At 58.5% G+C, this 12,384-nt stretch overlaps 1 protein-coding gene across 1 annotated transcript in view; it reads right to left on the bottom strand.

The window, feature by feature from the left end:
- The window catches only part of DTNB (dystrobrevin beta), a 123,757-nt gene extending 113,608 nt beyond the window's left edge, over window positions 1-10,149 (bottom strand). Inside the window, exons 1-2 of the mRNA XM_084261740.1 lie at window positions 10,105-10,149; window positions 9,542-9,620 (exon numbers count right to left, since the gene is read on the bottom strand). The gene's annotated coding sequence lies outside the window, so the exon portion shown is untranslated. The remainder of the gene's footprint in view (window positions 1-9,541; window positions 9,621-10,104) is intronic.
- Between the last annotated feature and the right edge of the window lie 2,235 nt (window positions 10,150-12,384).

Here is a 12,384-nt window from a genome sequence, read left to right as displayed (position 1 = left end):
GTGGGGTTTAGTTTCAGATGCCTGCTCTCTAAAGTCATGATGCTGAGAATCCACAGGGCACTCACCACCCACGCTGCAGTCAGACACCCACCAAAGAAACATCCTTTAATAATCATTAAACAGCACCAGGGGAAAAGCCCCGTTAGACGCCGGCAGCTCCTTGTGCACAGTTACTGCTCAGCCCAGAGCACAACAGCTGTGGAAGACACGGTAGGAGGCTGCAGCTGAGGGCTTGCTGCAGACCTCTGAAAGCCCTGCCACGTCCCTTTACCCATCCACTTTCTCCCTGGGGCAGCTGCTGCACTGACGCTGCTCCACTGCTTCCAGAGGAGGCTCGGTGACACGGCTTGTTTGTAAACCCCACACTGGTAAATGTGGAGAACTCCACGGCTGGTCACCACCCAAAGTACCTTCAACGACACCACAAACTCAAGCTTTTCTGGTGTTCTCTTTGGTTTTTTCCTTTTCCTGCTTAGAATCCCTCCTCCTGCCTTGCTGCTCTCCCTTTCCTTCCCGAGCTCCCTCCCACAGCCACGACACAGGCGTGTGTTACCCCGGTACCCCCCGTGACAGAAGCAGGGAGTGGAACCTGAGGGCTGTTTTCCAGTGACCTGCTGCACGGGGCTCAGCCAGGGATGCCTCTGGACCTCCTGTTGCCACAGAGCTCGGTCCCACCTGGGTCCCACTGAAGACACAAGCCATGCACCCTGGGGCTGTTAGGCCAATACTACAGGACCTGTCTTAAAAGGTTTCGCTCTTCTTGGAGCTCATCAGCTGTAGGTAACGGCCTAAATAAGCAGCGTTTCCTCTCCAGATCCAAGGGAGGGAAGACAGGCGATGGGATCAAAGGCTGCGGGCACAGCAGCCTTTACATTCTTGCACTAACTACAGCTACCACCTAAAACATCACCCTCCTGCTCTTCCCAACCGACTTCCCACTATGTGAGGGCCATGAACTTGAACTTCAGCATTTGGGTCCCATCTCTGCAGTCTGTGGTGCCTCCTCATTGCTTTTTGAGTACACTGTTTTAGTTGCTACATCAGCTGAATTACCTAGGAAGGTTTTTACTCCGTTTTGAAGTGCCTTTTGGGTTATTTTGTGTTTCCACCTCCAAGACAGGTACCAAAGAAAGTCTGGTGTTTAAGATTTGACATCCATTTCCAGGCAGAGGTGTGTGTTGAGAAGCAGCCTCACAGCCACACGAGTTCCTTCAGGAATCACTGCATTGCCCTGTTGGGATTCTCCATGGTGCCTTCTCCTAGCAGTGGCAGGATCTGACATCGCCAATACGACGACTGCAGCTCCTGTGTGAGGGTAAAACTCTTACACCGAGTCATGTTCAGCAGTACCTTGCAATTAAAACCATCATCAGAAGGCCAGCTTGAGGCAGACAGTGCTCTTCACTCGATGCACAGCAAAGGAAGTCCAGCAACCCTCTGCTGATGCTCTGAGCAGAGGGAGCTCAGGAAGCGCTGTCATCACCCCGTCTCTGCCCAGGCACTCTCAGAACGCCGACTGCACCAGATGAGATGCTGGATAAGAACACAGGGCCTGTCTGCACATGCAGAGGAAGTTCCTGCTCTTGCATCTGGTTTGGCACTGCAGCTGCTGGGCTTGGGCTCCTACACCTGCACAGCTTCCGCTGCCATCACATTTAAAGGGTACCCAAGCGATCACTAATGCTTTATTAAAGTCTAAACCCAACATTCATGAGAGTAAGGTGCTTGTACTTACTCATCTTAGGCAGATCTCAGGCCAAAGTATTTTCCCTTTTTCTTTCCTGAGAATCTGAACCAGAACCCCAGAGGTTGTTCCACTCCCCCATCTCCCTCCCTGCCTGCCCGAAACACCTCACGCTGTCCCACTCATTGCTTCACTCCTCATCCTCTCTTGGTTCACATTCGATCTTGTCCTTCTCAGCAGTCAAACACTGACACATGTGAGTGATTAAAAGCATTCCTTCACTCCCCTCTGCCTCCTACGAGGCAAAACAAGGCGATCTAGGAGTTATGTCAGGGGCTCACACCTAAGACACTTCAACCAAAGCCCAGGGCAGCCTTTTATACTTGGGCAAGCGGATGGGAAAAATCTTCTAACCATTCTTGTGTAGCTCCAGGCCTGGAGGTTGGTGTCCCTGCCTGTGGCAGGGGGTTGGAGCTCTGGGACCCTTGGGGTCCCTCCCAGCCCAGCCCAGCCTGGGATTCTCCTAACAAGCTCTCAAACTCCACTCCCATCGCTGTACGGGGGACACAACCGAAGCACAAGCGATTGTGCACAACAGGGTTTAGAGCTCTTCAAAATCTGCATCTACAGCAGTAAGAGAGCAGCTCTCAAACAACAAACATCATCTAGGAGGAGATTCATGGAATCATAGAATGCTTCGGGTTGGAAGGGACCTCAAAGAGCATTTAGTTCCAACCCCCCTGCCATGGTGGGGAGATTCCCAGGCAGGTAATGCTCTGGATCTCCCAGGTGCCAAAGGAAAAGCTTTCTCTTACAAGGATTGGACTCCAACACTCATATAAGATCTCCACAAATCAAAACTGTCTTCAGCCTAGACAATAAGTGGAAAAACCACTGGACTAAGACCCAGGGATGGATTATAACTTTGTGGTGAAAGTCTACACAAGTCAGTGGCTCCTTAAAAAGAAATCAACAAGCAAATGCAGTGGATCAAAAGCTACTGTTGAGTAAGATCACAGAATGACCAGGCTGGAAAAGCCCTTTAAGCTCCTGGAGTCCACCCATCCCTGTCCTGTGCTGCCCCAGATCTCTCAGCACCTCATCTCCCCCCTGTTAAACACCCCCAGGGCTGGGGACTCAGCCCCCTCCCTGGGCAGCCAAGACTTTCCAAAACCAGGCACATCTTACACAGTGAACCTTCTCCAACAGGCAGTCAAGCGGTTTAGGGGCAGAGAGGCCTCCCCAAGGTCCACATTCCCCAAGCCCAGGCCTTGCCACTCCTGATGAAACAAGATCTTTTCCAAGGCACAAAATGCCACCTGCCTGGTTTGTGCAGGACATCACCCAGGGCAACACAACCTCAGCCAGTCCTTGCTGCTTAAACCCACTGTCATGGGGAGCACCCACAGCACTGGGCTAAGCCTCTGCACGAGATGGGCCACCCTGCCTTCCCCCCTAGTGCAGACCTGCCACAGAGTGCACTGGACACGAGTTAGAGACCGACCAGGCAGCAATATTCAGCCATGGGGGCTTGCACAAGCTTTGAACAGGAACCTCAAGACATGAAAAATTCAAGTCCAGGCAGAGTTCCAAACCATGTGAAGTGCTGGAAGACAGCAATGGGTTTGCTGTCAGCACCCAGAACAGAGAAATCCCTGGAGAACGTTCAGCTGAGGTGTGAGGCCAAGACGGGCCGATGAGCCCCGGCAGCCACCGTGGGTCAGTCGCCCACTCCTGGGAAGCTGCAGTCACGGGACCAAGGACAGGATGAAGAGCAGGGGGTGAGGCAGTATTAGGGGTGCCTGTCAATACACAGCAGGGAGTGGTTCAGCACAGGGAAGGGGAACACTGCGAGCTCTCAAGGACAGGAGTGTGACTGAACACCTCCTGCAGAGCCAGGGCTGCTTCCAGCAGCCTGAAGGGAGAGCACACGGGCAGCAGGGCACAGAGAGCCTGTGATACAAAAGGCTTTTCCCTCAATAACCAGCACAAACTCTGCCTTTTCTTTATTGCCCAAAAGCCTGAGGAATAGAAAGGGGGTTTTACAACTCACCCAGCTGGTTTTGAGGCTGAAGTCAAGAGTAATGCCTGAACTTAAGATCTACCATCAGCCCGCAAACAAGAGCGAATTCAGCAGTTAAAGTTGCTTCCTTGAAACAAAACGCTGCTGATGGCAGGAAAACCAAGTATTAGAGCCCCTGATGAACAGCTTGCCTCTCCCTCTCAGGAGGAAGGCTCATCTTCCTAACTCCAGAGGGGTCACCTAGCTTTCCCAGCGTGACTCCTACAAGACCCTCTCTAGCTGTTGTAACCTGCGAGTTCCCACAACTGGGGCAGAATGGAGAATGCTAAACTGCCTCTTCACCAAAATTAAGTATCTATTAGGAAGGAGTTTGAGGTGCATGTGGCCCCTTTCCCTGTGAGCCTGGATGAACAGATGGAGTGTGGACAGAGGAAGGCTCGCCAGCAGGATCACTCACGTACATTACTGATGGAACACAAACCAACGCTGACCTCGGGCTAGGTGAGGGCACAGAGCAGAACCCCTCCTCTCCCCCAGCCCATCCCCACCAGGAGAAGGAAATACCATTGTCACTGCCTCTGGCTCTCACCCACTCACTCCCATCTTCCCCAGACCATCGAGTGATCCACACCAGACCTCCCCTTCCCACCTCACTTCAGCGTAAAGGTTTCAGCCTGGCAGAGTTCACACAAGCTGCTCCCCTGGCACACCTGCAGGGATGGGGAATTCCAGTCCAAGGGCTTGTGGCAAACACCTGGAGACAGGAACCACCTTCATGATCACAACTGAATTCAGGAAAAGGTAAAAAGCTCACCCAGGTTTGATTCACAGCATCACAGAATGACCAGGGTTGGAAGGGACCTTGAAAGACCATCCAGTCCCACCCCCTGCCAGAGCAGCATCACCCAGACTGAATCATACAGGAACACGTCCAGGATCAGAGGGTTTGGATGTCTCCAGGGGAGGAGACTCCCCAGCCTCTCTGGGCAGCCTGGCCCAGGGCTCTGCCACCCTCACAGGGACAAAGCTCCTCCTGACATCCCCATGGAGCTTCCTCTGCTCCAGCTGCACCCGCTGCCCCTTGTCCTGTCGCTGCCACCCCTGAGCAGAGCCTGGCTCCAGCCTCCTGACTCTCACCCTGTGCACACTGACAGACATGGATGAGCTCACCCCTCAGTCTCCTCTTCTCCAGGCTGAAGAGCCCCAGCTCCCTCAGCCTCTCCTCATGAGGATGGGGTTCCACTCCCTCCATCACCTCAGTGTCCCTGTGCTGGGCTCTTTCCAGCAGCTCCTTGTCCTTGAGCTGAGGAGCCCAGCACTGGACCCAACATTCCAGGTGGGGTCTCAGCAGGGCAGAGCAGAGGGGAATTCTTTCCATGATAAGATTATCTCCTACATGAACTTCAAACGTACAATCCTCCACCCCAACCTCACCAGATGAGAGTCATCCCTTGCTGAGCAGCGTTAGATGTTCCTTCAGGGCTGCAAGAGCTCAGAGTGAGGAATTCCCCTTCATCCCAATTTACAGTGTACCTGCCATTTGCCACAGTTGGTGGGAAAGCCAACGCAGGCACCATCCCAGGAAGCCTTAATTTTGTCCACACCACCAGAAACACACAACACCTTCTCCAAAAACATTTGGCTGTACCCCAACGAGTGGTTAAAACCCAGCAGCACCTCCCCACCAGCCCAGCACCTCCTTTGATGCGATCGCTCCATTCAAACACACCCAAATGAGAGAATAACACAGGCTAATTAAAAGATAAGATTCCACAGGCACAGCAAAACCCCCACAACCCAGTACAAAGCAAGCAGCTGAAAGAGTCCTGCTGTGCCTCCTCTGTGCATCCTGCCCCTGCAGCAGCAGCTCGCCCCAGCCACAGCCTGGCTGCTCCTTCCCCCAGCTGAGCTAAGCCCCTCTCAGCTCCCAGGTTCCCCGTGCCCAAACCACGATCTGGCTGCACCCACTAGGTAGCCAGGGCAGGGAAGATGTCAACGTGCTGAGGCTGCTTGTGCACAGCTCGCTGCAGCCTGCTGTGGGGCCTGGCAGTGGAACGGCAGCTCAGCCTCAGCTTCTCTTCGCGCTTCCTGTCGCCGTTACGCTGCTTCCCACCATCTACTCGCTGCTGTAGCAAACCTGACCCACAGGCATCAACACAGAGGGTGTTACAGCCCGACTGGGGCCTCCTCACTTCTCTTTGCAGCCTGTACTGGGAACCCTCAGCACTCAGCTGCGTGGCCGCGGCTCCCACGCGTGACACACGCAGAGCGGGGCGCCTTTCCTCCCCGGCACTGCGAGTGGGGACTGTGGTGGACACACAGCTTTGGACACAGAGCTGTGTCTCCCTTTAAGAAAGGAAAACCCCACTAAGGCAGCTGTGGAACCTCGAGCACGCTCGCTGCAGCCTGCTGGGAAGCCAAGGGCGCCCATCCCCGCGCTGCGTCACCCCGCCACGGGCACAGCCCCGCCAGCCGGGACGGGCGGACTCGGCTCCTCCGCCTTGTGCAGTAACACCCGTCACTGCTCCTCCCTGTAACCCAGCACGAAGCTGAGCCTGACAGCAGCAGGGCTGACAAACACCTCAGGCCAGCAGGCAGGAACTACTTGGAGTAGATTTGAAGAGACTCCAGCACACACTCCACTCAACCAACCCCTTCAAACCTTGGATGTGAACCGGTACCTGCTGTCAGCACCCCAGAGACAGAACCCCAACGTGTTGGGTGGGAAGGGCACTGCCAAGGACCCCAGCCCCACCCTGCAGTGACAGGGACATCTTCACTGGAGCAGGGTGCTCAGAGCCCCATCCAGCCTGACCTTGGGTGTCTCCTCCCCCACCTCTCTGGGCACCCTGGGCCACTGACCCACCCCCCTCAGAGGGAAGAACTTTGTCCCAACACCCACCCTAAATCTCCCCTTTCCCACTTTAACCCATCCCCCCTCGTCCCATCGCTCCCTGCCCTGGGAATAGCTCTTCCCAGCTTCCCACAGGCACCTCTCAGGGGCTGGAAGGTCCCCCCAGAGCCTCCTCTTCTTCAGGTTGAGCCAGCCCAGCTCTCCCAGCCTGGCTTCACAGCAGAGCTGCTCCAGCCCTTGGGTCATCTTTGGGGCCTCCTCTGGCCCCTCTCCAACAGCTCCATGTCCTCCTTGTGCTGAGGGCTCCAGAGCTGGACCCAGCACCCCAGCTGGGGTCTCCCCAGAGCAGAGCAGAGGGGACAATCCCCTCTCTCCTCTGCTGCCCACACCCCTGGGGATGCAGCCCAGGATGGGGCTGCCACATTGGTGGCTCCTGTCCAGCTTCTCCCCCACCAGTCCCCCCAGTCCTTCCCCTCAGGGCTGCTCCCCAGCCCATCATCTCCTGCCCTGGAGCCATAACGGGGGTTGTCCCAGCCCTGCCCTTGGCTTTGTTGAACCTCCTCAGGTTCCTCTCTGCCCCTTGTCCAGCCTGTCCAGCTCCCTCTGAATGGTATCCTGTCCCTCTGCACACTGGCCTCACCACCCAGCTCGGTGCCACCAGAGAACCTGCTGAGGTTGTGCTCAGTCCCCCTGTCAGTACCATTAATAAAGACATTAAACAGCCCAGCACAGAGCCCTGAGGGGCTCCACTTGTCACTGGCTTCCATCTGGACTTGGAGCCACTGACCACCAACCAGCTATATAACACTCCCCAACAGACAGCTCATCACAAGGCCCTTTCCATCTCCTCCAGATCTTCCCTGGTGTCAGTATTTTTAATAACCTGCCTGACCTGGGCAGAGCTGAGCAGTGCAAAGGCTCCCATTCCTCCCAGCAGCCCCTCACAGCACACAGGCCTGGAAAGGACCCATGAAACGATTCCAGCTGAGCCACAGTTTATCAGCAGAAACCTGATTAAACACCAGACCAAACACACACCACACAATCACTTTGTTCTTCCTCATACCCAAGGGGGGGGAAAATAAATGAACTGAACTCAAAGACTGTGAATTCCAGTCCTTATCAGCAGGTAACATAACCCTGCCACCACCAAGTGGAAACAGAAGTAGTGATGGGAGACAGCGGTGAGAGAACCGGGCTGTGCTGAGGGCAGGACGCTGACAGGCTGCCCTTCCCACCACAGGGACACTGTCCTCGCTCCTGTGGGGCCCTGGGACAGCACCACACCACGTCTGAGCTGAGGGGATTGCTCTGGCTTCAGCAGTTCCAGGAACTTGTTTGCAGAGAGCTTCATTGCTGAGGTTCCACAGACGCTGCTGAGACCAGACACGAGTACGCAGAGCGAGTCTGAGCTGGGTGCCCTGGCTGACGTGCCCCCGATCCCCTGGTCACTAGTTTAAACTTCAAGACTTGAGCTTCTCCCCCTTCCAAACCCATCAGCTTGCAGGATGTACCACTGATAACAGCAACTGGGCTGCACAGAGCCGTGAGCTGCCCTCCTAATGCTGCCTGGGGTACTGAGGGGGTAAGGGAATGAAACTGACAGAGAAATTACAGCTGCACCACACTGCAAAGCCCCTGTTCCTGCATCACAGCTGCTTCTCAAGCTGTGTGTGCTACAGAAAGCTTGGACTATTAAAGTTTGTGTTATCATTATTGAAACTTCCAGGTCCTGCGATGAAGCAGAAGCCTGAATGTGTTAGAAAACACCACACAACACAGCTGGAGAGAAGAGGCAGCCTGAGGCAGCTGTGGCTTTGGAATCCACCACAGGAAAACTGCAGTGGACAACGAGGGGGAGTCACAGGCACTTCCACTGAGGTCTGCTGGCTGTGCCCAGGCACCAGACTGGGGCCAGGCTGGGGATACAGGCAGGGACTGAAGCAGGGCACTGCTGGAGCAGCACCCTGGCAGACCCAGGCAGGGCCAGAGCAGCGGTGCTGCTGCTGCTAACATGGCATGAACCGAGCAGCCTGCAGGAGCTGGCCTGACTGCAGGCCACAGCCAGCCTCTGCAAAGCACCAGCACCCAACCTGCCCCACGCAGCCACCAGGCAGCAGCTCTCCTCTTCCCAGGGTCCCTGCAAAGGGGATCTCCAGGTCAGCAGCACATCTGCCCTTTGATCTGAATGTGCTGTTAATGCAAAACATCCTTTGGAAAAGAGGAAACACAAAAGCAATTACTTAAAGCCATGCTTCCAGGTTACCTCCTTCCCTCCAGGCACACTCTGGGATACCATCTGGCTGGGCAGGCTCCTGTGAAGTGCAGACTTCACAGGGAAACAAGTGGAGGGCAGGGAAAAACCCGACAAGAAACAGAAACACACACACACACACACACCCCCTCCCCGACCCTTCAGCATTTCCCAACGTTTCAGAGCTGGAACTGAGCCTTCTAAGCCCCTGGCTCAGGCACTGGAACGCTTTGCCCCTGCACAGCCACACCAGACAGAGCATCAGGGCACCCAGTTGGTTTTTAGGAACCAGAATGAGCCAACTGGGAGCAGGGAGCATTTTCAGAGGGCGGGAACACACCAGATTCCACCTGCGGTCACCCAGTTTCTACCAGGTGAGGATCTGCACCACAACTCTCCAGGTATCCCTGTGCTGCCCAGCCCAATCCTGGGAGCTCCTGGATCCCTCCCAAGGGAAGGGATGGCCGTGCCCGTGCTCTGCTCACTGCTGAGGAGATGCACCCCCAGCTAAGGGTGCGCTCCTGCGGGGCTTCTGAAGCCCAGCATCTCACGGGGGAGTGTCCTCCGGCATCTGGTGCCCCCACAACGCACAGAAACCACCACGCCAGACCGGGAAGTTTGACATAAAGGAGCAGGGCCAGCGACGGGCACGTGAGGGAGCCGGTGACAGGAACCGGTGACCCCGGAGGAGGCTTCCAGCTCGGCGCCGCGGGCGGATCGCGTTACCTGAGTCACGCCGAGAAGCCTCTCGGGGCAGCTCCCGCTCTCCTGGGCTCGGTCCCTTTCTCAGGCATCCGGAGGCGACCTGAAAGCAGCGGGGGGCGGGCCGGGGTTGGTTTCCTCCGCGGTTCGGCACCGAGAGACAACCCCCCCCCCCTCCCCTTCCATCCCCCCACCCCCCCCGCCCGGGCTGCCGGTGCCGCGGGTGCGTCGGCCGCTCCCGGCCGCGAAGCGAGGGCTGCGGCCCGCGGCTCCCCGCCGACACCCGCCCGCCCCGCGGGGCCGCTCCCGCCGCCAGCCGCAGCCGCGCCGAGGGAGCGGCGGGGCAGGGACGCCCCGGGCCCGGTTTAAGGGCACCCGCGGCCCTGGCCCCGCGCCGGGCCTGCCCCCGCCGCCTGCCCCGCGCCAGGCCCGGGGCCCGGCGGACGCCGCCAGCCGGCGCAGGCGAAGGGCCCCGGCGGGCGGGAGGGGCGCGTCCCGGGCGCGGGCAGCGGCGGAGCGGAGCCGCCTCCTGCCGCGTCCCTCTGGCGGGGCCGGGCGGGCCCCGGCGCTGCGCGGGCCGCACGTACCCTGCGGACGGGCTCGGGCCCCGGCCCAGCGCCTCAGCCGCCCCGCTCCAACGGTCCCCGGCCGCCTCGCGGCGCCCAGCCAATCCCGGCACGCCTCCGCAGGAGCGCGCGCGCCGCCGCCAATCGCAGCCCGCGCCGCTTCACCCCCTCCCTCCCCTCCTCCGCCACCGCCAGCCAATCGGCAGCCGAACCCGCCGGCCTCCTCCCTCCCTCCCGCCTTCACGTGACGCCGCCCGGCCGCCAATCACGAAGCGGGCGCTTCCGCGGCGGCGGACGTGCCGCGCGCTCGACCCCGCGCCCGCCTCCTCCTTCCCCTCAGCCAATCGGCGGCGCCAAAGGGCCCTCCGGGGCCGCTCGCGCTCTCGGGCCAATCGGCGCCCAGCCCCGCCCCGCGCCCTGTGGGGGCGGCGCCGCCGGGGCCCGGCCGTGCCGCGCAGGCGCAGTGGGCGCGGGGCGGGGCGGGGCCTCCGGTGCCTCCTCGGCGCGGGCCGGGGGCGGGGCTCGGGGGGTCTCGCCCCGCAGCTCCCGGTCCCTCCCGCGCTGAGGCGCTTCCGTGGCTGACCCGCAGCGCCGGGGCTGCTGCGTCTGTGCCCCGTGTGGGCTGGGTGTGCGCCCTGGGGGGTGTGTGCAGCCTGTAGTGTGCACACCATGAGGTATATACACCCTGTAGTGTGTGTACACCGTGTAGTAGATACACCCTGTAGTACGTACACCCTGTAGTGTGCACACCACGAGGTATATACACCCTGTAGTATATACACCCTGTAGTATATACACACTATAGTGTGTACACCATGTAGTATATACATCCTGTAGTATATACACACGATCTTGTATACACTGTGTAGTAGATACACCCTATAGTATATACACTGTGTAGTATATGCGCCGTATAGCGTATACACCATGTAGTATATGCACCCTGTAGTATATAAATCCTATATTGTATACACTGTGTAGCAGATACACCCTATAGTGTAGACACCGTGTAGTTTATACACCCTATAGTGTACACACCATGTAGTATATGCACTCTATACACCCTGTAGTATATACACAGCCTGTAGTACATACACACCCCGTAGCACATACACAGCCTGTAGTACACACACTGTATAGCACACACACCCCCTGCAGCGTGCGGGTCTTTGGCCGTGCCTGGGCAGCCCCCTCGGCCTGTCAGACTCTGCCCCGTGTGTTCCCGCAGCCAAACTCAGCCCCGTTCCCTCCTCTTCCTCCCTGGCAGCCGCCGCCAGCCCGGAGCGGCCGGGCCGGAGCATCCCCGGGCGCGCCCAGCGCAGCCGGCGGAGGAGCCCCCGCGTGCCGGGGCTGCAGGTTGTTGGCGCCGCTGTCAGATCCCCGGGGTCAGGCAGGTGCTTCTCCTGCTGCTGCTGCTCGTGGCCTGGGCCGGGGGCACCCAGAGCCTGGAGGAGCTGCCGACCCCCCCCCCCCACGATGCTCTGAGCGGGAGAGACACGGTGCCGCGTGAGAGCTGGAGGAGGGAAGGGGAGAGGAGAGACTGGGGGGAGCTCTGTGCAGAGAGAGTGGGGAGGGGCTGGAAGGGGCTGCCCAGAGAGGGGGTGGGTGCCCCGTCCCTGGGGGTGTTCCAGGCCAGGTTGGCTGGGGCCCTGGGCACCCTTGTGTAGCTCCAGGCCTGGAGGTTGGTGTCCCTGCCTGTGGCAGGGGGTTGGAGCTCTGGGACCCTTGGGGTCCCTCCCAGCCCAGCCCAGTCTGTGTGATGCTGGCTGATTACCTGGTCTAAGGAAAGGGAAAAAAAGCTCCTTTGGTATTAGTTTTGTTTGCAAAGGAATTCCCCTGTGCAGCTTGGGTTGGTCCTGAGTAACACAGATGGTGCAGGAAAGACTCTTTGATCTGGTGCTCCTGGGAGACCCTTCACGAAGCACAACCCAGACCTTGCTGTTCCCCCTTCTCCCTGGTTTCCCTCTGCTTCGTTCCTCTGGTTTTCTTTCCTTCCCTGGGTAAGGAGAGCTCAGAGCCAGGGCAGCCAGCCACAGCCTGGGCTCATCACAAGGAGCGTGGCCGGTGGGTCGAGGGGAGGGGAGGGGAGGGGGGGGGATTCTGCCCCTCTGATCCCCATGAAGTAGAATTCTCACAGGGACAGGAAGGTGTTGGGGTCAGTGCTCAGGCACGGGTTGGCTTAGGGTTAACTGCACTGATGTGCTTCACTACCAGGGCTGGCAAGGAGCACAGAATCACAACATCACAGGGCTGCAGGGGTTGGCAGGGCCCCCCAGAGCCCCTGGGGTCCCACCCCCTGCC

The sequence above is a fragment of the Gallinula chloropus genome (assembly GCF_964237585.1).
Source record: "Gallinula chloropus genome assembly, chromosome: 3".
Classification (NCBI taxonomy): Eukaryota; Metazoa; Chordata; class Aves; order Gruiformes; family Rallidae; genus Gallinula; species Gallinula chloropus.
The sequence above is the reverse complement of the archived record's forward strand: the minus strand, read 5'-3'. Positions and strand labels throughout refer to the sequence as shown.